This window comes from Aquarana catesbeiana, linkage group LG03 (genome assembly GCF_042186555.1).
Source record: "Aquarana catesbeiana isolate 2022-GZ linkage group LG03, ASM4218655v1, whole genome shotgun sequence".
Taxonomy (NCBI): domain Eukaryota; kingdom Metazoa; phylum Chordata; class Amphibia; order Anura; family Ranidae; genus Aquarana; species Aquarana catesbeiana.
In genome coordinates this window covers 533,142,726-533,170,549 of record NC_133326.1, presented here as the reverse complement: position 1 = coordinate 533,170,549, position 27,824 = coordinate 533,142,726, and the positions used below count along the sequence as shown (strand labels likewise).

The 27,824-nt window shown below is 45.7% G+C and overlaps 1 protein-coding gene across 1 annotated transcript in view; it reads left to right on the top strand.

Annotated features, from left to right (window-relative positions):
• Positions 1-26,613, top strand: part of LOC141132666 (potassium voltage-gated channel subfamily A member 1) — a 99,319-nt gene extending 72,706 nt beyond the window's left edge. Inside the window, exon 3 of the transcript XR_012242950.1 lies at positions 26,164-26,613. The gene's annotated coding sequence lies outside the window, so the exon portion shown is untranslated. The remainder of the gene's footprint in view (positions 1-26,163) is intronic.
• The last annotated feature ends 1,211 nt before the right edge of the window (positions 26,614-27,824 follow it).

Below are 27,824 nucleotides of genomic sequence, written 5' to 3'. Positions count from 1 at the left end.
GACAGCTGACATCCTTCTGTATATGATGGGTTGTGAGGCATTGTGGGTGCAAGGTAATTAAAGTTATTGGGTGCCGGACACTTCTTGAATGCAAAAGAGAGTTTATTTCTCTTAACACACTTTTTGGGGGAGAGAGGGTTAGGGCCAGGACACCCTTAGGTAGTTGCAAGATCAATTAGCAGACTCCGAGACTTCAATAGGAGGACAGCCATGCAGGGAAAGACATCCGGAAAGATGCCACATCTGCATGTGTAGGAATGCTATCTCCTATGGCAACAGTCTTTAACAGTCTCTTAGATTGTAAGGTCTAAGGAGCAGGGCCATCTGATTCCTACTGTATTAAAGCGTATTGTATTTGTACTGTCTACCCTCAAGTTGTAAAGCGCTACGTAAACTGTTGGCGCTATATAAATCCTGTATTATAATAATAATAATAACAGTTCCTAAAACAAAGTGTAACAGTTCCTTCACTTCCACTAAAATCACTTCTTGTAGCTCTTCAGCCCACTGAGCTCCCAGTCTCTCACTAGACTAGATGATTCACTGACACTGAATCCCTTGAGCTCCTCCAATCTTCGCAGTATTATCTTCCTCAAGGGTCACCCCCACCTCTCTGCTGGGTCCCTAGCTTGGCACTCACGATACCTCTCAAGCTTCACCCCACTGGCCGGCTCAGTCCCTGGCTTGACACACAAGGCTCACCTCCACTGGCTGGGTCCCTGGCTTGATATCCACTAAAGTTTCCCGATTCTTCAGCGTCCCCAGTTGGTGAGAATGCTGCTCCAGTACTTGCTTCAGTTACCACTGTGGTCCCTGGCTTGACACACAAGGCTTACCTCCACTGGCTGGGTCCCTGGCTTGATATCCACTAAAGTTTCCCGATTCTTCAGCGTCCCCAGTTGGTGAGAATGCTGCTCCAGTACTTGCTTCAGTTACTCACTGTGGTCCCTGGCAATAAGGTGGTTGGTCCCTTAGTGGCAACAGCTTTTCCTTCTGCCTCCGTCCATGTCAGGTTCTCCGGCTGGCAGAACCATCACTTTTGGTTGGACTGCAAGCCGCAGCCCCAACCCTGCACTGTTCTCTTGCTTCTGGATAGTCCCTTAGACAGCCTAGCAGCCAGATGTGCCCGGGACGGGATAGGCCCCATCTCTGGCCTAGCAGCCCAGGCAGTACAACACATGTCCACTCAGACAGCAGTCCAGCTGGCATAGAACACTGATCACCTTACTCCACCCAAATATATAGGTTCTCCCAGCAGTCCAAGGGATTCAAGAAAACCCCTGCCCATTGGCTGAGGTACCCCATATGCTCTTCTCCTATCCAGTACCAGCAGGTACCCGGGCCACCTAGTGGTAGAAGAGGAAAGTGCAACAAGGTCAAACAGGGAGAAGTCAATTGTTCTCTAACAATTAGCCAAGATGACTATTCCTGGCAGGTAAATTTAGGAGCAACCCAGCCTAAACTCCAGGGTGCTACATACATTTTACCACATGTTATCACAAGTCAGGTGGGTAGTCTGAGGTAGTCTGAATAGAGTAGAGCTAAAATCTTTTCAGATATGAGGGGAACCCCGTTACCTTGGTGTCCCCATTGGAAGATTTCTTCTCAATTCATTTTCCAGTGACAACCTTGGATTTCCCAACATTTTCTGTGTCCCTGTCTATGGTTACCAGGACAAACAGAGAAAGTGTAACTCCCGAGCCAGGACAGAGAGAGCAATGAAACCTTACAGAGACACAGGATCTATGCCTCCCCTCCTGTCAGAACGGTGATCTGCCTTGTTTACATAGGCAGACCACCGTTGTGCCTCTCTGTTGAAAGATTAGCGGTTGCTGGGTCGGAAATCGAATCCGCGGTACCCGTCGCTGGGCTCCCGCTGTGTGTGATCCACTGGCGGCGTGCAAGTGCACTCCGTACCCGGAGAATCCGGATCCCATATATATATATATATATATATATATATATATATATATATATATATATATATATATATATATATGCGATTCGGCACAGAGATACTGCCCTGTAGCAGTAAAACTGCTATAGAGCGAACCTTAAGTGGTTAATAAAAGGTGCTTATTTTGCATATTTTACACATTCATACAGACCGCATACACCTGACAAGAGTCAATTCAGGACGAAACAAACAAACACAAAAAAAGATACAGTACAAGGTAGGTACAATACAATATAATTCTAAGGAGAACAATACAATACAAAACTCTCTGTATTGAAGATAAGGACATTTACTGTCGACAAAAAGAACAATACAGAAGAAGAGTCTGTCAGGGAGGATAATTCTCATTTAATGGGGGACTGTGATTTGGGAGCCTCTTACATTGGTCAAACATAGTTGCTAGATTTTTGTAAATTTTTCAGGACGGGTTCAACTATTGTATATAGTTTTAATTTTAGGAAGATAGTCATTGATGAGATTGATAACATGCACAATACAGGTAGGAGTATTCTCTTTCCATCAAAGAAGAATAACCTTTCTGGCGAAAGGAGCACCAGATGAAACATTTTTGGGCGTTTGAACGTTTTTTGGGTGGTAGAAGACACATAAGAATCTGGTAGATCTAGTAGGCACACCTCCAGGGTGTTGGGGCCTGGAAAACCAAGACTGATGACCTCAAAATCATGTATGTGGGACAAGTAGGAAGCAATATGCGTACAGGTCTAGCGCAAATGAAGTATTCCTAAAGGTTGGAGCAATGGTTACAGGCATTATGAAGTATTCCTAAATGATGGACTTTTGCTAGCGTCTAATAAAGCTGATGAAGAAATTCGAACTGCATTGGTTTATTCACCATTCCTATCACTTTACTAAACCAAACTGGTTCTAGATCATTCCACAGGTCCTCATCCAGAGGGGGATTTAAGGACTTCTATTTTTGCAGGGCCAAGCTGAAAGGGCGAGAAGCATAGGATTGCATAAATGCATAATGTCAGATGTAGGCTTGACTTGTTTTTGCTGAAACAGGAAAGTTTCCAGGCAGTGAATTGATATGGAGCCCAATTGCACAAGATTGACGTAGGGTGAGAAGCATAGGACTGCAGTAAAGCGTAAATGTCAGATGTGGGCTTGACCTGTTTTTGTGGAAACAGGATGCTTTCCAGATGGGATCTTGAGAATTTAATTTAATAGAAACCCAATTGCAAAATAATTTCATGATGTAGAATGAGATATCTAAAAAAAATGTTTTTTGTAAATGTTGAAGGATTCCTTTAATTGTTTTAAGGGGAGAAAAGTGCAATGTTCAGCTTCAACCTTAAAACTTAACCCCTAACACAAGTCTTACAGTGTATACCTTAAAAATTAACTTTGACCCTGTTCTTCCCCCAAATTGAAATCTAAGCCTAACATAGACTAGCTCAGTGGTTCTCAACCCTGTCCTCAAGTACCCCCAACAGGCCATGTTTTGGGAATTTCTCTTAGATAAAATAGGTGTCCAAAATACCAAGCCATTGACTCCGATTTAAAGCACCTGTGCAAGATAAAGGAACACCTGCAAAAATGGCCTGTTGGGATTATCTGAGGACAGGGTTGAGAACCACTGGACTAGAACCTTTAATACTTAAGCCTAGTACACACGATCAGAAAATCAGACAAAAAATACAGCTTTCGAAGCAATCATTAGATAATCTGATTCTTAGTACACAGCTTTCGAGAGCCGATCACGACACCTCATTCAAAATTATCAGAAGGGTCAAATACGAAAATTTTGCTTGTACGATACCAGATCGTACGATTATTTGTTTAATCAGTACAATTTTCGTCCGAAAATACAATATAAATACAATGCAATACATGACATCACTTCTGAATTTTTATTCTGCCGTACAAGGATTTTCGTAACTTTAATAACCTCTTAATTTTCAATATGGAGACTAGCATGCAAAATTGGTCCAATAATCTCATCGTGTGTACCAGGCTTTTACCTAAATGGCGCTGAAAATATCTCACAAGAAATCTTTACAATCCCAGTGCAGAAATCTAGGCGCTGAGACAAAACGTTTTGTAAATCAATTTCCATTAGTATACATGAAATGTGTATGTGTGTTGTCTGCACTTGTTTGGTTATTCTATGAAGGAAATCAGACATGGCAAGATAAATAACCCAACAGAAAACAGAGTGATTTTCAGTTTCAGGACTCCTGTCTTATACTAAGCTAGACTAATGCCGTACACACGATACGAAAATCGGAAGAAATATTTTGTCGAACGATCTGCCGATTTTCGGATCCTTAGTACGGTGCTTTTCACAGCCGATTCTGTTTTTTTCGTCAGACAAAAGCTGGATGTGCGAACTATAACATTTTTGTCGGATGTGAACTCAACATCCGATTTACGTTTAGTTAGTGCGGTTTTTGTAGGAAAAAAAAATCGTAAAAGCAAGACTACACATGCTCAGAAACGAAAGAATACATACAAAACGATTCAACACATTACGTCACTTCTGAAGTTTTATTCTGTCGTATGAGAATTTTCGTATGGTGAGACTAGCATGCCACAAAAAACGGACGAATGGTCGTCCGAAATCTGATCGTGTGTATGAGGCTTTAGGCTCACTGCTGATTCTGTTGCAGGGGTATATGTGTATTATGCGTAGTGCATGCTAGTTCCCATTTCCAGGAAAGCTGATCTCCCAGCACATACCACTTGCCATCCTCTGTTCAGGACACATCTCACTGGTAAGGAAACGTTTTTTCTTCCCTACTTTTGAAGTGCACAGGGTTGAGCGCAGGGAACTGGCAATCTTAGAGGAGTGTTGGTTTTAGATTAAATAATGGGTGTTTGTATATTTGTTGCTATTTGAGTCTACATTTGTCTGTCACCTTGAGAAAGGGGGCCTATGTGTCCTCGAAATGTTGTGGAATGTTGTCTGTTTCTGTACTTTGCATTTATGTTCTCAGCCATTTGGCGTTCTATCGACTTTTTCACATTTCACATTTATCGATGGTCGTGCATCCTCCAGTGTGTGATGTTAAAATGTATTGTCACTGAATAGATTGTTGATGAATAGATTTTTATTGCTGCCTGTATTTCCATTGGGGATATTTTCACTCACTTCTTGTTTCCAGAAGTAAGGAGCATTGTCCCCCTAATGTTATGGAAAGTAACGCACTCCTGTGATCCCACAAAACTGGCTGTATGGCATTAAACTGGTGTCCGCAGTTCTGCAGACTATTGTATCTAAACATTTCCGCTGCCCAAATATAGGCTAATAGAGAAGACACAGACTCGAGGCCTGATAGAAAGAAAATCTGTCAGGAAAACACAGAGGCCTGTCTTTTCCTTTAGAAAAATGCTCATTGCCTGGCTGCCATGTTCTTTTGCTTCACTTCCGTGAGTTACTGACCAGGGGCAAGTATGCAGATAAAGACACCTGACATTTTCTGTATCTTTCATGACCTCATATTTGTTTCAGGACGGTGACTTGGAATGAATTGTAGCCCTTTTATAGTTCTGCCCCAAAACACAGTCCTGTTTGGCAGAGGGGGGATCTGATCTTTCTCTTCTGCAGTTTCACTTTTACTTACAGGTCTCCTTCCCACCCCAAGCCAGTGACAGCTCAGTGAAAGGACACAGAGCACTCTGATGAGCTCATCTCTCTGTCACTCTGCTGTCTTCTCCAATTGGATACTGCTTGCACTGCGACACAACTGATTGGTTCCTTTAGCTGATTCTCCCTCCCTGTCTTTGAGCTCTGCTGTACAAGGACTGCTGAAATCATGTGGCAGTGGCGGCAAATCACATCGCATGAAGCTTGTCACCCAAAAAGAAGCAGACAAGCTTCACGCAATGTGATTTGCCACGCAATAAATCGTGCCACAGTCACGGCAAAACTGCATCGTATTTTTAGGTGCTATTGAAAATAATGGCACTTGAGCCTGCGTTTTGCGATCATAGTGCATTTTGAGATCGCAGGCAGAATTTTTCCAAGGTCCTGGAATGCTCAGGTGTAAACGGGGCCTTAATGACTATATTATCTGCAAAAAATGTACATTAATTTGGATTTCAGCCTTAGGCTGGATTCACATCTATGCATTTTTAGTGCTTTTTGCATTTCACAGATTTGCACTACAGTCCATTTAACATGGTTTCCTATGGAACATGTTCTGTAGGGCAAATCTGCAAAATGCAAAAAGCATTAAAAATGCATAGGTGTGAATCCGGCTTAAAGCTGAGCTTTTAAGCACAGGGCAGCATAGTGGGTTAATCGTTAGCACTTCTGCCTTGCAGCACTGGAGATCTTGGCTTGACTCATGGTCAGGAGACTATCTGAATGGACTTCCATGAGTTTCCATTGGGATATTTGGCTGCTGGCCCTAGTGCGTGTGTGTATATATGTATGGGTGTGTATCTATGGGTGTGTATATAGGGACCTTACATCATAAGCTCTATAAGGGTAAGGATTGTTGTATATGTACAGTTTTCAAAAATTAGCAGTATATAAATGCCTGAAATAATTATTTTCCTGCTACTGTTTAGTAAGATCTCAGTTCTCTAAGGTGCTGCTAATCACTGAATCATTGTGCTACAAATTTGTGCCAATAAAGTGTTATCATTTTCAGGCCAATGTTCTCACCGAGAGAGCCTGCATTTTACCTAGAATACCTTCCTAATTCCAAATAGATGCATTACAGTCACTTAAAGTGAAGCCGTGTCACCTAGGTAAAACGGACTTAACTGTAACACGAGACGCAGTATAATGAGTCTGATGCAGGCTGATCGTGTATTGACTTACGTGCAGGACAGGTCCTGAAATAGATAGCATACAAAACCATATCAGTGTTACATCGATGAACTCACAGCACTATGTCACTTTACTACTTTTAAGTGACAGAACAAAATAGGGCCATCGTTACATGGCCTCACATGTCATTCTAACAAGGACACTTTCATCTGCAGCTTCCTCTCCGTCCGCGGACCTCTTTACATCCAACAGCTTCCATGCAGGAGATTACAACCTGTGAAAGTGGCATTGTTTGCCATAGCCAATTGTTTAAAAAAAAAAACATTTAAAGTGGTTGTAAAAGCAGAAGTTTTTTTTTTTTTACCTTACTGCATGCAGCCTCGCCCACCCCCCAAGTACATACCTAAACCTGATCTCGATACAGCTATGTGCATGAGAGCCGAGGATCTCTCGCTCCTCATTGGCTCAGATACGTGAGCAGGAGCCATTGGTTCAATCAGAGGCAGTGATGAGGAGTCTGAGACAGCTGAACATAGATAGAGGAAAAAGGCCAATCACAGCGGCCCTTTACCATGTCATGAGCTGTGTCCAATCACAGGTGATCACATGTAAACAAATGCAGGTTAATGACATTTCCTTTCATCAGTGCTGTCGCAATGCAAGGAAAGGAAAGCTGATAACCTGCTATCCTGTGACAAGGGACATTTGCACTGATAATCAAGGCATTGATCATCAGTGCCCTGATGATCAGTGCAGCCCCAACAGTGCCAATCAGTGACTGTAAGTGCAGCATATCAGTGCTATCTATCAGTGCCCTTTAGTGCCTCCTACCAGTGCCCATCAATGCCACCTTATTAGTGCAGCCCCATCAGTGCAGCATATCAGCGCCCATCATTGCCACCTATCAGTGCCCATCAATGCCACCTTATCAGTGCAGCCTCATCAGTGCTCATCAGTGCAGCCTCATCACAGCACATCTGTGAAGAAGAAAAATTACTTATTTACCAAATTTTATAACAGAAATGAAGAAAATGGTTGTTTTTTTTTTGGTGTTTTTTGGTATTTTATAGTTTGTTTAGCAAAAAAATAAAAAAGTCAGTGGTGATTAAATACTACCAAAAGAAAACTCTATTTGTGTGAAAAAAAAATGATAAAATGAGTACAGTATTGCATGACCGCGCAATTGTCATTCAAAGTGTGAGAGCGCTAAAAGCTGAAAACTGTCCAGAAGGGGGTAAAAGTGCCTAGTAGGCAAGTGGTTTGAAAAAAAACTGGCTCCTAAATTCAAAGCAATATTGTCCAGCCCTGTCCTAACCCATTATATTGTATCTTCTTGCTTTATCCTCTGGGGAACTTTCTCCAACAACAGGCAGAAGCAAACCATGCGCTACGCTTACACCCCTTTCACACTGGGGCGGTTTGCAGGCGTTATTGCGTTAAAAATACCGCCTGCAAACCGACCCAAAACAGCCACTGCTGTTTGTTCAGTGTGAAAGCCTGAGGGCTTTCACACTGAAGCGGTGCGCTGGCAGGAGAAGAAAAAAACTCCTGCCAGCCACATCTTTGGAGCGGTGAAGGAGCGGTGTATTCACCGCTCCGAAACCGCTCCTGTCCATTGAAATCAATGGGACAGCACGGCTATACTGTGGCAATACCACGGCTATAGCCGCGCTATTCAAGCGGTTTTAACCCTTTTTCAGCCGCCAGCGGGGGTTAAAACCGCACCGCTAGCGGCCGAATACTGCCGCAAAAACGACGGTAAAACAGCGCTAAAAATAGCGCTGTTTTACTGCCGACGCCCCCACCGCCCCAGTGTGAAAGGGGCCTTAGGGGAATTCCAACGAATACTGAAAACAATAACAGTCAGCGCTCAGGCTGGCTACAGCGGCCCACTATATGTAGACTAGTGGCACTCCAACCATGGCAGGGCCGCTACTCTCACTTTCAGCTCCGTGATCAAGTGACTAAAGGCCTATGGGCTCATGATTGCCCATCTTGGGTGCCTGGAGCAGCATTATTGGCTACACAGGAAGTTTACTTTTATATCAATACTTAAAAATGAAATATGGGCAAAGCTTTTTTTGGACCATACTTCTCTTGTGAGTCACAGGAGCGCACTTGCTTGTGCCGTCCTGTGACCCAGAATCAGCCGACAGCGGGCTAAAGCCGCAGTAAACAGCCAAAATACACAGTTTTCCTTCTTTGCTGGGTTAGTGTTCTTTGTTTAAAGGTACACAAGAATCCCTTAGCAAAGCAATAAAACATTACAGCTGCCACCTGCAGAGGCGTCACAAACATGTTTTCCTAACGTGCCCTCTTGGTACACGACCCTGACATTTGCAAACAGTGCAAAACAGAAAATAGCATTTCAAACAGGTTGAAATAGGAGGCTTGTGGGACCAGTCGTAGGACCGTGTAGTACTTTTGAAAATAGCATTGACCCTAGCAATGTAGGGAAGATCACAGTACTAGTCTGCAACCTACTAGCCTGTGAGTGTGTGTGTGTGTTTTACAGTTTAAGGTCTATATAAGGCCAGCTGTCTTCTTCCTCGCTGGCATGCTGTATGCATGCAGTATATAGGCTTCCCAAAGAGAATTTCCTTTTTCAGTTTCGCAGAGGTGAGGGCTACTGGGATTCCTGCAGTTAAATGCCTAGATGTATGCTCTGGACTCAGCAGGTGCAGTTCATCCATCTTATTCTTGGGAAACGCTTATGATGACAACTTGTTTGTGCATCTTTGTCCATCTAGTGATTTAACTTAGTAACTCTCTCTCTTTCCTGCTCCCTCTCCCCATCCTGCTTTTCCTCCATGTCTATCCTATTCTCTCCTTTTTTATCTTTCTCTTTCCTTTTTATCCTCTGTTTTTTTATCTTTTTTATCTATCCCTTTCTCTCTTGTCTTCCCCTTTCTTTCCCCCTTCCTCACTGCCTTTACCTTTTCTTCTCTCTTTCACCACGTTCCTTCTTTCTCTTTCTTTCCCTCTAACACAGGGGTCTCAAACTGGCAGCCCTCCAGCTGTAGCAAAACTAAACGTCCCATCATGCCTCGGCCTGTGGGAGTCATGCTTGTAACTGTCAGCCTTGCAATGCCTCATGGGACTTGTAGTTTCGCAACAGCTGGAGGGCCGCCAGTTTGAGACCTCTGCTCTAACACCTACATCCCTTTTTATTAAAGTGGTTGTAAACCCAAAAATAAAACTAACAAGAAAAAAAAACTGCAAGACAAAGGCATAATGAGCTAGTATGCTTAGCATACTAGCTCATGATGTATTACCTGAGATCGAAGCCCCCGCAGCGGCCCTCGTTCACTGCTCCGGCCGGTGACATCGTTCCCGGAGTTACTTCCGGGTATCACGGGCTCCGGCACTGTGATTGGCCGGAGCCGTGATGACGTCACTCCCGCGCATGCGCATGGCAGCCGCTGGTAACGGCACAATCTAACTGAAGCAACGGCATGTACTGCCATTGCTTCAGTGCTCATGTGCCGATGACGTTGGCACATGCAGATACAAGGGATATCTCCTAAACCGTGCAGATTTAGGAGATATCCAGGGTAGCTACAGGTAAGCCTTATTATAGGCTTACCTGTAGCAAAAAGTGGTTGTAAAGGGTTTACAACCACTTTAATAAAGCCTTCCCATGCTTTTTCTGTCCGCTTATATTGCTAATAACCCACACTCTCTCTCCCTCTTTCTCCCTTCAACCCTAGATTCTTCCTCTATTTTCCCAATGCTGGCCATACACTATGTGATATTTGCTACATGGATGGCCCTGTTGGCCCCGTCCCACCCAACATCCTTCAACTTAAAATGAAAGGAGCCAAATGGAATTTTTTTGGCTGAACAGTGTTTGCATTCAGTCAGATGCAGCCACTGTTCAAGTGTTACTAAACCCAGGACCCTGCATTCACTATTTCTGGTCTCAGAACATGGAAATTATTTTAGTAAATATAAACTGCTAAATACCTTTTCTCATCCGCAGTATATAACAGTCTTAGAACTTCTATTAGTGTCTGGCCGAGCACTGGTTAAAGCTTGTAGGAGGAGTTTTCATTCTCCTCGGACTGTCGTATGAGGCTGCATGACCCCTGACCCTCTGTCTGGCCAGTTCTGATTGGTCCTGTGCTGATCACATGCACCCTCCCAAAAAAATAAAATAAAATAAAACAACTCTCTAGCAATACACACCAAACTGAGCATGTGCAAAGTGCCTCCAAGGCTCTGTACTATCAGCGGATGGATTGGGGTCAGTGGAAGAAGGGGAGGATCAGAGAAGACAGGATCAAACAGCCTTTTTACGCAATGCAGTTGATTAATCCTTTAGGTTCCAGAGTGAGTATAACAAGCATGCTTTACTGCAGGGATATGCAATTAGTGAACCTCCAGCTGTTGCAGAACTACAAGTCCCATGAGGCCTAGCAAGACTCTGACAGCCACAAGCATGACACCCAGAGGCAGAGGCACGATGGGACTTGTAGTTTTGCAACAGCTGGAGGTCCACTAATTGCATATCACTGCTTTACTGCATATACAGACTGATTTTACTGTTGTGGGTTTACTAACAATTTAAGATGTGGTTGTCACGAGCACAATCAGCACAGCATAAGCTTAATCCATCCTTATTGTGTAATATGAATGTAGGAGTCTGACAGGGTATCGCCGCTCTCCTCTCCTCTTTTCATGGCTACCCATAAATCACCTGATTGTACCCTCTTATTTATGAGAAGGGAGTAGTGAACTGCATTTGTACCAATTTACCTAATGGGTCCAAATGCCCAAATAAGAGATGCCTATGCAAAGATTTCTCAATTTTAAATGGAGAAGGCAGGGCTGGTTCCCTTTACTGCTATCTCAACACTATCACCTAGCCCTGGCTTGTCCATGGCTGAACTGGCTTTTAACTCAAGCTAAGTCTGTCACGGTCATGCATTTTCTCTATACAGTATATGTCTACGGATAATATACGATATTTTTACCTAATGTATGGCATCCTTTATTGATTTTAGATGGAGAGCATGTGCTTCCTTTCACCTCTTCCCCCAGGACTTAAAGCCAAACTCCAGACACTCCAATGTGTTCTTATACCCAGGACCCTGCATTCACTATATTTGGTCTCCCACAGTACACAGAACATGGAAATGCAATTAATATAGTAAATATAAACTGCTAAATAACTTTTCTCATCAGCAGTAAACAGTGCCTGGAAAAAGCATTCATACTTCTTGAAACTTTCCACATTTTGTCATGTTACAACCAAAAACGTAAATATATTTTATTGGGATTTTATGTGATAGACCAACACAAAGTGGCACATAATTGTGAAGTGAAAGGAAAATGATAAATGGTTTCCAAAATTTTTTACAAATAAATATCTGAAAAGTTTGCCATGCATTTGTATTCAGCCCCCTTTGTTAGAGAACTCCTTTATTAGGGAACCTTAGTGAACAAACAGCATCATGAACGCCAAGGATCACCCCAGACAGGTCAGGGATAAAGTTGTGGAGAAGTTTAAAGCAGGGTTAGGTTATAAAAAAAATATCTCAAGTTTTTAACATCTCACGGAACACTGTTCAATCCATCATCCGAAAATGAAAAGAGTATGGCACAACTGCAAACCTACAAAGACATGGCCGTCCACCTAAACTGACAGGCCAGGCAAGGAGAGCATTAATCAGAGAAGCAGCCAAGAGGCCCATGGTAACTCTGGAGGAGCTGCAGAGATCCACAGCTCAGGTGGGAGACTCTGTCCACAGGACATCTATTAGTTGTGCACTCCACAAATCTGACCTTTATGGAAGAGTGGCAAGAAGAAAGCCATTGTTGATCCTTGTGAGATCCATAAGAAGTCCTGTTTGCAGTTTGTGAGAAGCCATGTGGGGGACACAGCAAACATGTGGAAGAAGGTGCTCTGGTCAGATGAGACCAAAATTGAACTTTTAGCCTAAAAGTAAAATGCTATGTGTGTATGTGTGGCGGAAAACTAACACTGCACATCACCCTGAACACACCATCCCCACCGTGAAACATGGTGGTGGCAGCATCATGTTGTGGGGATGCTTTTCTTCAGCAGGGACAAGGAAGCTGGTCAGATGGGAAGATGATTTGAGCCAAATACAGGGCAACCTTTGAAGAAAACCTGTTAGAGTCTGCAAAAGACTGAAGACTGGGGCAGAGGTACACCTTCCAGCAGGACAATGCCCCTAAACATACCGCCAGAGCTACAATGGAATGATTTAGAGCAAAGCATATCCATGTGTTAGAATGGCCTAGTCGAAGTCCAGACCTAAATCCAATTGAGAATCTGTGGCAACACTTGACAATTGCTGTTCACAGACGCTCTCCATCCAATCTGACAGAGCTTGAGCTGTTTTGCAAAGAAGAATGGGCATAAATGTCACTCTCTAGATGTACAAAGCTGGTAGAGACATCCCCCAAAAGACTTGCAGCTGTAATTGCAGCAAAAGGTGGTTCTACAAAGTATTGACTGAGGGGGGGCTGAATACAAATGCACACCACATTTTTCAGATATTTAATTGTAAAAAATGTTGAAAACCATTTATCATTTTCCTTCCACTTTGTGTTGGTCTATCACATAAAATCCCAATAAAATACATTTACGTTTTTGGTTGTAACATGCCAAAATGTGGAAAATTTCAAGGGGTATGAATACTTTTTCAAGGCACTGTATAGCAGTGTTGTGATTTATATCAGTGTCTGGCAGAGCACTGGTTAAATCTTGTAGGAGGAGTTTTCATTCTCCTCTGAATGTACTATGAGGCTGCATGACCCCTGACCCTCTGTCTGCATAGTGCTGATTGGCCCTGTGCTGATCTCATGCACCCTCCCCCAAAAAAACTCTCTAACAATACACACTAAACTGAGCATGTGCAGGGTGACTCCTAGGGCTCTGTACTATGAGCAGATGAATTGGGGACAGTAAAAGGAGGGGAGGATCAGAGAAGACAGGATCAAGCAGTCTGTTTACATAATGTGGAGGATTACTCCTCAGGTTCCACAGTGAGTATAACAAGCATGCTTTACTGCATATACAGACTAATTTTATTGATGTGGGTTTAGTAACATTTTAAAGTGGTTCTAAAGCCTTAAGGGTTTTCACCTTAATTCATTCTATGCATTAAAACCTTCTGTGCTGCAAATCCCCCCCAGCCCCCTCTTAGAGCCCGATCCAATCTAGCGATGTGCATGAGAGCAGTCATTTGGAGCAGTCATTTGGAAAAACTGTGAAATTTCTAGTACAGAAGGGCTAAAGTTAAACCTTCAGATCATCACTAGTCACAGATCACCCTCCGTGCAGTAAGAAGCATTCAAGCGGTATTAAACCCAAAACAAAAAAATGTAAGATATTGCAGCTTACCAATCATTAGATGTGGTGGCTGCATTCGTTTTCTTCTCTTTGGCTTTTTTCCCTCTGTATTCACCTGGTCGTCTTGCCAGTAACACACCTCCTGCCCTGGTGAGCCACTGCTCTAGAAGAATGAGCAGAGGAGGCCAGCAGAGAGCAGCATTGTCAGTCTGGGGGGGGGGGGGGTCGTGTTAAATGTATTAGCAAATTTAGAACCACTAACAAGTCAAAACCCAACTCCAGCTCATACATTATAAGAAGTTACAGCAAAGAGTTGTTTTCCTTTTGGGATAAAGGTTTTCACGAGTAAATAAAAGCTGATCATTTTAATTACCCATGCCAGTGGTTTGTCCCATCCATGAAAAATGATACATTCTCCTGGAGAGCTTGTGCTGTAAAAAAACAAAAGGCTGGATCACCAGATGAAAATAGAAGAAAGAAAGCCTAAAAAGGAAACTAATACAGCCACCACATCTAAGAATTGATAAGCTGTAATATAATAAATGTTGCTTTTGGATTTAGTACTGCTTTTACTTAGGCCTCATGTACACTGGATGGTATAAAAACACCATTAGCTTGACTGCTGAGGCGCAATGGGCTTACGTCCCAATTAACGTAACACAATGGGATCAAGTCCCCCACTACTAGGGATGAGCTTCGTGTTCGAGTCGAACCCATGTTCGACTCGAACATCGGCTGTTCGATCGTTCGCCGAATTGCGAACGATATGGGCCGTTCGCGCCAAATTCGTGTGGCGCGTCACGGCCCATAATTCACTGCGGCATTGCAGTGCATTGCTTGCTGATGATTGGCCAAGCATGCACTATGGCCCGCATGCTTGGCCAATCACAGCGCCGCCTTAACAGAGAGCCATAATTGGCCAAAGCCAAGGAGGCTTTGGCCAATTATGACTCAGGGGATTTAGTACACGCCCCACACTATATAAGGCCGCCTGCACGGCGGCCCTGTGCAGTGTGTTCCGGTGTGCTTAGAGAGAGAGAGAGACAGTGTCATTTCATTTGAGTTAGCTAGATTAGGCAGGACAGTCAGTCAGTTAGCTGCACTTAAAGTGTATTGTGTATATATATGCATCCCAGGTGTTGCATATATATATATATATATATACACTGTATTCAGTTTAGCTAGATCCGTTCCTGTTATCTTCTAGACTATTTACATTTAGTGCAGTGCGTCCTGCTCACAGTGTTCAGCTAGATCCATTCCTGTTATATTCCTACTGACAGGCAGGCTTGTCTTGTTACAGTATTTTGAAGAAAATTACTGGTGTTCTTTTGATCCTATTAGTACCACAGTCAGGCAGCTAGACTATTTACATTTAGTGCAGTGCGTCCTGCTCACAGTGTTCAGCTAGATCCGTTCCTGTTATCTTCTTACTGACAGGCAGGCTTGTCTTGTTACAGTATTTTGAAGAAAATTACTGGTGTTCTTTTGATCCTATTAGTACCACAGTCAGGCAGCTAGACTATTTACAGTTAGTGCAGTGCGTCCTGCCCACAGTGTTCTGCTAAACCTACAAGTAAGTGGGGTGCGTCCTGCTCACAGTGTTCAGCTAAACCTACAAGTTAGTGGGGTGCGTCCACCTCACAGTGTTCAGCTAAACCTACAAGCTAGTGGGGTGCGTCCTGCTCACAGTGTTCAGCTAGATCCGTTTCTGTTATCTTCTTACTAACAGGCAGGCTTGTCTTGTTACAGTAAATACAGCTACCTGAAGAAAATTGCTGGTGTTCTTTTGATCCTATTAGTACCACAGTCAGGCAGCTAGACTATTTACAGTTAGTGCAGTGCGTCCTGCTCACAGTGTTCTGCTAAACCTACAAGTTAGTGGGGTGCGTCCTGCTCACAGTGTTCAGCTAAACCTACAAGTTAGTGGGGTGCGTCCACCTCACAGTGTTCAGCTAAACCTACAAGCTAGTGGGGTGCGTCCTGCTCACAGTGTTCAGCTAGATCCGTTTCTGTTATCTTCTTACTGACAGGCAGGCTTGTCTTGTTACAGTAAATACAGCTACCTGAAGAAAATTGCTGGTGTTCTTTTGATCCTATTAGTACCACAGTCAGGCAGCTAGACTATTTACAGTTAGTGCAGTGCGTCCTGCTCACAGTGTTCTGCTAAACCTACAAGTTAGTGGGGTGCGTCCTGCTCACAGTGTTCAGCTAAACCTACAAGTTAGTGGGGTGCGTCCACCTCACAGTGTTCAGCTAAACCTACAAGCTAGTGGGGTGCGTCCTGCTCACAGTGTTCAGCTAGATCCGTTTCTGTTATCTTCTTACTGACAGGCAGGCTTGTCTTGTTACAATAAATACAGCTACCTGAAGAAAATTGCTGGTGTTCTTTTGATCCTATTAGTACCACAGTCAGGCAGCTAGACTATTTACAGTTAGTGCAGTGCGTCCAGCTCACAGTGTTCTGCTAAACCTACAAGTTAGTGGGGTGCGCCCTGCTCACAGTGTTCAGCTAAACCTACAAGTTAGTGGGGTGCGTCCACCTCACAGTGTTCAGCTAAAGCTACCTGTAGAAGGTTGGTGGTGTTCTCATACTACAGGCAGGCAGTTGATTTTGCTAGCTGCAGTATCAGTACATATATATATATATATATCCCAGCTTAGTGCAGCTACAGGCCATTAGTATGTCTGGAAGGCCAAGAAGGAGAGGCAGACAGTCACAAGCCAATAAGAGAGGGCAAGCAGGCTCTGTGTCTAGTGCTGGTCGTGGAGACGGTGCATCCTCATTAGCACGTGGCCATGGGACACGCTTGGCCTTTTTTTCGGCAGCTGGCCATGTTGAGCCGCAACATGCGGAAGACTTGGTCGAGTGGATGACCAAGCCGTCCTCATCCTCCTCATCCTCTCTCACCCATGCCCAGGGTACTTTGGACCTGGGACGAGGAGGAAGAGGAGGAGGAGGAAGATTGTGTCAGTATGGAGGTGGAGCCTGGCACTCAGCATCAGCAGCAGTCTTTAAGGGATCAGTCCCAAGAAACACATGGACTTGTACGTGGCTGGGAGGAGGTGGCTGCGGACCATGTCGTCCTTAGTGACCCAGAGGACTCCGGACCGAATGCCTCAGCAAACCTACGCTGCATGGCCTCCCTGATCCTGCAAAGCCTGCGTAAGGATCCTCGTATTCGTGGTATCAAGGAGAAGGACCAATACTGGCTGGCAACCCTCCTTGATCCACGTTACAAGGGTAAGGTTGCGGACCTTATCTTGCCATCGCAGAGGGAGCAGAGGATGAAACATCTTCGGGAGGCCTTGCAGAAAGGTCTGTGCAACGCGTTCCCAGAGACTGGGAGGTTACAAACTCCTGTTTCTGGACAACGTGTTGCTGAGGCTTCGGTCAGTCAAAGAAGGATCGGTGGAGAAGGTGGCCGTCTGACCGATGCGTTCAGACAATTTTTTGGTCCGCAGCCCCAAGGTATGATCGGTTCCAGCAACCATCGCCAGCGTCTGTTTTACATGGTGCAGGAATACCTAGGGGCAAGATCAGACTTGGACACCTTTCCCACCGAAAATCCTCTGGGTTACTGGGTCTTGAGGATGGATCACTGGCCAGAGCTTGCACAGTATGCAATTGAGCTACTGGCCTGTCCTGCATCCAGCGTTCTTTCGGAACGCACATTCAGTGCTGCTGGAGGCGTGGTAACCGATCACAGGGTGCGTCTGTCCACTGACTCGGTCGATCGACTGACCTTCATAAAAATGAATGAGTCTTGGATCACCACCAGCTACCAAGCACCTGATGCTGATGTAACCGAATAATTTTTTTTGAAATCTCAGATCCCTTCAAAGACTGCCTATGCTGATGCTGAGTGACTATCCCTGAGTAATTATCCTCTTCCTCCTCAATCATCACGCTGATAGCTTGTAAGAACATTTTTGGTTCTGGGTGCCACCACCAGTGCCTAAGGCACAATTTTTCAGCCCCTGTTTAACAGGGGCGTGTAATTACGATTTTTGATGTAATACTTTGCAGCAGGGCTCGTTCCTGCATTCCAACTAGAGTGTCTGTGAGGGGTTGCAGTGTTGTGGCACCAGCACCAGTGCCTAAGGCCCAATTTTTCAGCCCTTGTTTAACAGGGGCATGTAATTACAATTCTTGATCTAATATTTCACAGCAGAGCCCTGTGAGGGCTTACAGTGTTGTGGCCACAGCAACACCTAAGGCCCAAATTTCTGCTGAGTATATAGGGCAGGACCCTACTTTCAAACAACTAACTTACAAACGACTCCTACTTGCAAACGGAAGGAGACAACAGGAAGTGAAATCTACCCCTAGGAAGGGAAATTCTCTCCTGTAAGAGTTAATATGGGAAAAACATTTCTCCTTTCCACTGATGCTTTCCAATCCATTGGGACAAAAAGTGAGGTGAAATCTTCTGAAGAGGAGGAAAGACAGCAAAACAAATGTCACAGGGGTGATAACCCTTCCCTATGTTTTCCAAAAAGCTTAAAAAAGATTTTTTGGCTGGAGCTAAACACGTTAAAAATGTACCCGTTCAAAATTACAAAGAGATTCTACTTAACAACAAACCTACAGCCTGTATACTGCTGTTCAGAGTATATAGGGCCTGGTGGCCCCACACCTTTCCTTATTTTAATTTGGGTGCGGGGTTCCCCTTAATATCCATACAAGACCCAAAGGGCCTGGTAATGGACTGGGGGGTACCCATGCCGTTTGTCTCACTGATTTTCATCCATATTGCCAGGACCCGACATTACATTAAACCCGCAAGCAGTTTTAAATGAGATTTTTTCCTTTAAAAATGACATTTGGTGCAGGGACTGTTCTAAACACGGGAAACACGCGTCACTTTACAGGCATACTATAGACACCCCTCAGGTACGATATTTAAAGGAATATTTCACTTTTTTTTTTTTTACTTTAAGCATCATTAAAATCACTGCTCCCGAAAAAACGGCCGTTTTTAAAAGTTTTTTTTGCATTGATACATGTCCCCTGGGGTAGGACCCGGGTCCCCAAACCCTTTTTAGGACAATACCATGCAAATTAGCCTTTAAAATGAGCACTTTTGATTTCGAATGTTCGAGTCCCATAGACGTCAATGGGGTTCTAATGTTCGTGCGAACTCTCGGTCCGTTCGCAGGTTCTGGTGCGAACCGAACCGGGGGGTGTTCGGCTCATCCCTACCCACTACCCTTGCCCTTTACCCCATTAAATAAGACACTTACAACCATTAGGTTGGAAAGGGCAAGGCCACAGCTTTATTAAATTCCAACACGTAACATGTGAACATATTCAACCAGTGCCAGTCACCGTCGTACTGTGACCACTTAACCAAAAGATGGAAGTAAGGACTGTCCTTACCATAAGTGCTGGACAGACAGCCTACTTACAATTTTCCATCAAGGGCATAGCCCATTAAAGCAACTTTAACTTCTGGCAAGGTCAAGAAAACTGCAGCAAGCTGTGACATACATAACATAGGAAAAAAGGGGCGGGAGGGTGGGCAGCTTTTCCAAACGACTCTTCCAAAAGACCCAGAATTCCCTGGGGCACATGTTCCCTGAGCTCAGGCCCATCCCAACTGTCCCAACCAATCGTTCCCCTTGTCATGCACCTAGCCATGTCCCCATCAGTCAAGGCTCTCTTTCCCTAGGGGGCTCAAGAGGCCTTCATGACTGCCGAGGCGCAATGGGCTTAGGTCTCAATTAACGTAACACAATGGGATCAAGTCCCCCACTACCCTTGCCCTTTACCCCAATAAATAAGATGCTTACAACAATTAGGTTAGAAAGGGCAAGGCCACAGCTTTATTAAATTCCAACACATAACATGTGAACATATTTAACCAGTGCCAGTCACAGTCGTACTGTGAGCACTTAATCAAAAGAGGGAAGTGGGGCCTGTCCTTACCATAAGTGCTGGACAGACAGCCTCCTTCCAATTTTCCATCAAGGGCATAGCCCATTACAGCAACTCTAACTGCTGGCAAGGTCAAGAAAACCGCCAACCACCTGTCAGTTAATAACTGACGAGCGCCCCACCACAGCCAGCGCCTGTTCCACACCTTGCTGCAAGCCAAGGTTGAAAATGTCCAACCGGGACCAAAGGAGCAAACACTCTGGAAGGACTTGGGGCGAGATCATATGTAAAACCCAAATTCTTCCCGTGGCTCCGAAATGCCGCCCGACGAGCGGCCCAGTAAATGAAGGAATCTCCCACGATCCAGACCATAGCCGGGTAATGATCTGAAATTTAAAACAACGGGTGTGGGCGGACATACAAAGAAAAAAACGGAACGATTCCCACCTACCCAAACGCTGGGGTTCCGTATTAGCGAAACCCATGCCCAAAGCCGTGGTGGCAGCGCAGACTCGAAAAGAGTGGGTCGCAAAGTCATGCGAAAGGAGGCCAAGTTTTCTTCTTTTTTCTTTGAGTCAGCATCGAAAAACCCACAAAAATTGGAACCTGCTAAGAGAGGAGGAATCGGCATGGACAAAGAAGCTAGGGGACAGGGGGCGTGAGGACAGGAAGGGGGGGCAAAGAAACAGGGCAGAAGGAGCCCCCGCAAGGGTACAAAACACCCCTTCTGCCCTTGCCAAAGCTGTCGGTTTTTGATGTGCGAAACAGAACAGAACCGACACGCAGTGCTCAGAGAAGGTAACGTCCTGCCCTCGGACACCGCCCGCCAAGGACGCTTTTATGATGTCCTCCCACCCACGGAGCTGAAACCAGAAAGACAAAGCAGAAAAGCAGACATAGCCGATGAAACCAAGGAACCGGAAGAACCTTTTGTAGTAAATAAGCAAGGTAAGAAAATAAAGCCACGCGTCATTCCTGTGAAGACGAGATGGCAAACTCACTGCCCGACACCTGGACCCATTCGTCCCACACGCGACAGTACGACGCCCACATCAGAGGGGACAGCGATGCCCGGAGGAGGTTTAGCAAACATCTGAAATGAGGTTCCACAAGTAGGCCGGACAATGGAGGCCCTCCAGGGAAGCCGACGGTGTGGGGGCGCGGAAACGATCAAGCTGTGTACGAGAGAGAGCATCCGCAATATCATTACCAGTTCCAGGGACATGCCTAGCTCTAAAGCAAACGTTAAACTGAAGGCACTTTAAAACCAAAAAACGCAGCAACGACACAACCAGAGGGAATCTGGCAGACCGTTGATTGACCACCTGCACCACGCTCATGTTATCGGACCAGAAAACCACCTGGCGATTGCTCGCCCCACAGCTCGATGGTGACAATAATCGGAAAGAGCTCCAGCAGTGTGAGGTTGTGCAGAAGATCCATGCGGGCCCATGAGGCCAGCCAACATTCAGCAGACCACTCCCCTTGGAAAAAAGGCACCGAAACCACAGGAGCCTGCCACATCAGTGTATAGCTCCAGCTGCGAGTTCGGTACCTCCTCCAGCAACCAACGTGACTGCCCATTGTAGGACTGGAGAGAGGATAGCCACATTCCCAAGTCATCCCGCATGGGCTTGGTGATACGGATATAATGGTGGGGGGGTAGCCACCCCCTTTGTGGCCCACACCAGACGTCTGCAGAAAGCCCTCCCCATGCGGATGACACAGCAGGCAAAGACCAATTGACCCAGCAAAGACAAGGTGTTTCAACTGCATGTTTTTAGCCCCTTTTGCCAAGCGAACCAGGGAGAGTAGCCTGGCCAGCTTGTCACTGGGCAGCCGTAAAAAACATCTTCACGGTGTTGATTTTATTATCCAAGAAGGCCAGAACTGTCACAGGGCCCTCGATCTTGTCGGCTGACAGCGGGATTGCAAACCGCTCGCAGGCGTCCTGAAAAACAGACAGGAGCTGCTGGCACTCACCGCTTTCAGCTGAGTCCAAAAAGAGGAAGTTGTCCAACAGCCGCCTGAACTACCCATTCAAGGAAACTACTAAAGAGTTCAAAGAAATAACAAGAAATGGCACAACCCATGGGAAGGCACATGTCAAAAAGTAGCTTCCCTGAAAGTAGCATCCCAGCAGATGGAAGCATTCCGGGTGGACCGGGAGGAGGCAGAAGGTGGACTCAACGTCCGCCTTGGCTAGCAAGGCCGAAGGGCCAGCCGCCCTGATCAGGTGGAGCGCCTTGTCAAACGACGTGTAGTGGACCCTGGATTCTTCCTTGTCGGTGCCGCCGTTAACCGAGGAGCCAGAAGGATAGGACATGTGATGGATAAGGAGGAATTTTCCCTCAGCCCTTTTGGGGACCACACGGAAGGGGGGGAAACCCTTAGGTTGTGGAAAGGGGGAGATCAAACGGGCTCGTCATCCTCCCCAAATCCAATTCCTTCTGGAGTTTCTCGGCCACCACGGACTCGAATTGAATGGCCGTTTTCAAATTAGGTGCCATGTTCGGCACATCCAAAGGAGTAGAGGGGATCCAAAAACCAAGGTCCAAACTGTCCCTCAAGATCAAGGCCTCTCTATGAAAGGGGGGTACCGGTCTAGCAAGGGAAGCATCTCTGACACGATCACTGGGGTCCTCTGGTTTAGAAATGTCAGGCTTGGCCCCCGACCAGGAAAGCGGTTGTTTTCCCTTTCGGGAGCTTTGGCTGGGTGAGCGTCCCGCAAAGTGAGCACTCGTGCTTAAAATGGCACGCAGGGTACCACTTGCAGTGGTTCTCATTGAACAGCCAGCATAGACCTTTTTTTTGGGGGGGGGGGGCAGCCGACACTGCGGAAGAGAACTATCTGGGGGGCTGTAACACACAAAGAGTCCTTCATACCATTGGCCGGGAACCGAACCCGGGCCTCCCGCATGGCAGGCGAGAATACTACCACTGAACCACCAATGCTCCACACTGGATTTGTCTATCGTCTCATGGTCGGGAGGGACTAACGCGAGCAAATCCATAAATACGTGACACCAGATTCTATCCTAGACGTCTTCCGACAGGTGCGTGTCAGTGGCGAAGCTGCCCACAAAGCGCCACCCACGGAAGAGGCCAAACTGAATACCAGACCCGATGCACCCATGCGAGATGGACCGATATACAACCACAATGCTTTTGTCCGGCGCACCCGATACAACAGCATCACTAGACCTACCCCAAATCAAATCACAATCATACTCACTGAGTCGCGGATGTGCAGCTGAAGAAGGGCGACCAACAGCAGGTCCAGGAGGAACGCCCGGTGCAGGATAGTCCGCAGGATGAACCGGTTGGGGATCCGTCACCTCGAGGAATGTTGATGGCTGGCGAGGCAGGAGGCTGCTCGCGGAAGGAATGGTCCAGTGACAGCGGTCCCGCCACCGACCCTGAAGGGCCCGGGGGGCCTAGGCTGGCAGCCGAGCAGCATCTGGTGCCACCGGGGACTCCGGATGGAGGACTCGCGGTGGGTGCTGCCCACATCCCGGGCGTGGCGTGGATATCTCCTGCCGTGCCGGACACAGGGAGATGCTGCCAAGTAGCGGGCAAGGTCACAGTAGCAGGCCTCCAATGGGAATCTCCCGCCCTGCCGGGTACAGGGAGATGGCGGGTCGAGGCTGTGGCAGCGGACGTCTGGTAGGAACCTCCTGCCCAGCCGGGCGCAGGGAGCTTCTGGAGGTCAGGGATCAGTGATGAGGGGAGCAGGCGAGCGCCGGCCATCACCCACCCAGCCGGGCACAGGGAAATGTGGGAAGGCAGGGGTCCGAGGCATGGTCAGCCCTGCCATCCCCCACCCAGCCGGGTGCAGGGGGATGTGGGAAGGCAGGTGTCAGCGGCAGGGGGTGAGTGGCATGCACCGCCCTGCCATCCCCCACCCAGCCGGGTGCAGGTGGATGTGGGAAAGCAGTTGTCAGCGGCAGGGGGTGAGCGGCATGCGCCGCCCTGCCATCCCCCACCCAGCCGGGTGCAGGGGGATGCGGGGGCAGGGGTCAACGGCAGGGGGGGAGTGGCATGTACATCTCTGCCATCCCCCAAGCCGGGTGCAGGGGGATGTGGATGTACAGTTGACACGTCAGGAGCAGTGTTGACTGTATTCACATTTGAATCTCCCACCCAGCTGGGCTCAGGGAAAGACGCTGGCAGGGACATGCCAGCTGAATCAGACAGCATGGAGGAAGGAGGAGGATGGGCGGCCCGAACAGCAGTTCCGGGCTGGCGTGCCCAGCATCTGGTGCTGCGGGACTATCTCCATGCGGCCCCCTACCCCCCTTCTCCGCTAGGCGCCTGCAGAGCACGGCGGGGGAACCAGTAACAGCGATAGCCGGCACCTGCAAGTGGTGAGGAGAGGCGGGGAGCGTCGTGGCTCGCGCTCGGAGGGGGGGGGGCGACGACAGCTGGATGGCTCAGGGGCTCCGGGAGCGGCCCTGACCTGCATTGTGAACAGGTGAAGGGGGGGCCGTCAGGGAGAACTACGGCAGCGGACAGGAGGGGGGGGGAGCCGGTACCCATAGCAGCAGCTCCAGTGGCACGTGGGGGGTAGCAGAAGAGTAGGAAGGCCTGGAACTCGGGTGGGAAGGTGAACGGGTGCTAGGAGCCGGAGGCCCCACAGGTGTAAGTGGAGAAGGGAGGGGGGATCTCAGGGGTGAGGAGGGAGAACAGAGTCGCCTGACCTTGGAGAGCCAGCTCGTGGACCCTGGGCAACAGGAGGTCAAGAGTCTTCCAAACGACTCTTCCGAAAGACCCAGAATTCCCTGGGGCACACATTCCCTGAGCTCAGGCCCATCCCAACTGTCCCAACCAATCGTTCCCCTCGTCATGCACCTAGCCATGCCCCCATCAGTCAAGGCTCTCTTTCCCTAGGGGGCTCAAGAGGCCTTCATTAGCTGTAGAATGCTGCATTAAAACGCAAGTTTTGCTGCATTTTGCAGCATTTTTGCATTAGCGTTTGCGTTTTTAAGCAAAACTATACTCCCACAAAAGCTTGAGGCTCAGGAACGCTCATAAATGCTGGATAGCCGTTTTTCAGTGTTTTTTTAGAGTTAGGGCGTTTTTACAGCTGATAAAAATCCTCTTCAAATGCACTAGTTCTGGGGTTTTTTTCCAGCCTGAAAATGCCCCTGCCAAAAACACTAATAAAAGTCTATGTGTGCATGGACACACTGGGGTTGGTTTACTAAAGGCAAATTCACTTTGCATTACAAGTGCACTTGGAAGTGCAGTCACTTTAGATCTGACAGGAAGATCTGATTGAGGGGAAGCTCTGCTGATTTTATCATCCAATCACGTACAAGCAAAAATGCCCCTTAGATCTACAGTGGCTGTACTTCCAAGTGCACTTCCGGGTGTACTTGCAGTGCACTCATAGTTCAAAAGGGATTTGCCTTTAGTAAATAAACTCCATAGGATAACATGCTGGCGCGTTTATTGGCTGTAGAAAAAAACACCTGATGCCCAAAACAGCAGCTGTAAAATCACCCAGTGTGCATGAGGCCTAAGTTGTCTCATCAGTTTAGATTTATTGCCCTCGGAACATCTTCTACAGACTGAAATTAACCCTATATACGCACCAGAGTCACAAATCTCCTCAGCTAAAATCTTATTGGACAGCTGAGGTTTGCAGTTCTCCAAAACAAGTTTGTATTAGTGTTAGCAATGGTGTGCAAATACATTAATGGTTTAACCATAATATAAAATGGCTCATTATGGCTCTTATTTTTTCTTATTATTATTATTGCTACATCAACTATAACTTTTATCCAAAATCCTTGTCCCTATAAATGCACTGACTATGCTGACGCCTCTCCTGCTGCCTGTCTTTAATTTAGCTATTCTTTATGCTAAGACAATGACACGTATTGTCACAGTTGTCAATGCCGCTGCCAGATACTACAGACAAAGTTACCCTGGGGTCCCATCAACCTTTTCCTTTGGGGCCCTATGATTTGTAGTTACACCCATTTAAATAAGATTATGTGCATTGTGTGAAAGAATAAACTACATAATGGTATTAGTGTGTGTCGCTGCTAGTGTGTTTCCATATACATTTTTTTATGTCCACGGGGAAACTTCATTTTCATCACAAGCTTCTTTTACATTTCTTCTTTACTTTCCTTTTTTTTTTTTACTTTTTTGCTTGTTTTATTTTTCATCTTCTTTTTCTTCCCCTTCTTTAATTCTTTTCTTTTTCTTTTATTTCTTTTTTACTTTTCTTCTTTGCTTGCTTTTAGAGCCTAATTTACTACGTGAGGTGAACATGGAACAAGGACATCCAAACAAGTACAAGGAGATATAGAAACAAAAGAAAACTTCCCTAGAGTAGGCTCTTAGTTGTACTACATGGATAGTGTGCGTTACTGTTCCTTTCCTCAGAATTCAATCAGTATGCTAGGATGGACTAAAGACCACTGAGTCTCTAGGTGGCTTACCCTGTAATTTCAGCACGTAGAGGGAAATGTAAATGCATGTAAAAAATGTGAAAGCTATGTCAACAATTTACTTTCAGGTAAATCTTCCATTAATAAATGTATTGTAACATGGGACAGATCTGTGAGCAGTAGAGATGTAAGCCAAACTCCAGCCAATTTTTGCCAGGTTTTTAATTCTAAATCAAAGCAAACCATACAGCACAGACTACTAATGGAAAAAGCCTAAAGGTGGATGCACAGCAAAATTATTATTATTATACTGGATTTATATATGGTGGTACTGTGTTAAAAAAAAAAGTTTTTATTCCTGTCTGTGACCCAACTTTTTCTTTACTTCCTGTCCCTGTGAAATCCATACAAAGAAATGAAGGTAGGGTTGTTATCAGGAATGGATGATACAGACAGCAGTAGTAAAATAGGCAGAATTTGTAAGCCTTTGTTACTATGTTAAAATGTGTTTCCTGTAGGAGAGATTTCTCTTTTTTCCTTTATATTTCTTTATTATAGAATTTCATATTTACAGACCAAAATACATTCTTGTTGGAAAATCTAATCCTTATCTCCTTATTAAACTAATACATAATTTCCTTATTTCTGACACCATATATATGGTCAGTCCAAGGCAAGTTCTGAAATTTTTCTTTTTTTTTTCCTTGCATATATCATCTATACAACATAATTAGCATATACACATCTACATATATATACACAAACATACAAAAACTAACCAACCAAAAAGAAAAAAAAAGGAGAGATTTCTAATCACTTCCTGTCCCAATTGGAAGTGAAGGGAAAATTTCTCATTTGACAGAGGCTTCCTTTTCCCTCCTGCTCTATACAAATAAAAGGTTTTGGCAGGATTTTGGCTTGGAATCTCCTCTTGACTGCCCATATTTGTTTCTGGATGGCCTGCGCCATTTGCTTTAGATATTGTAAACGTTGCATTTTTCTTCTGATGTTTGACCGAATCCCTCAATTTCATCAGCCCATTGAAAGTAATTGGTATCCATCTACACATCTGTCAGTCCTTCCAGTAACTTGGAAGCACTCTGCTCGGCACAGCTTTCTGTCTGACCTGAAACTGGTTCCCTAAGTGCTCTGCATAATACAGGCCAAGTGTACTTTGTAAAGTGTAGAACGTTTGGTGAGATCTATAAAGTGTTTTAAGTGGTGGAGACAAAGGAGGAATGTTCTAGAAAATCCTCAGCATGCAGCTTGTTCAGATTTAATGCTCATCATTATACAGCACTTCTTGCATTACTGTTGAACAAAATCTATTGTCTTTTTTCTATATATGCAGTATGTATTCAGATTAAAATAAATCTTTCACACTCCTCTAACAATTCATCAGCCATGGAAAAGGAGAAGTTGTGACAGACTCGAAGCTTTGGACACTGGAGATAAACATTCAATATGAAGGAAAGAACTGAGGGGGGGAGGTTATGGTGGACTTTAGTGGTACC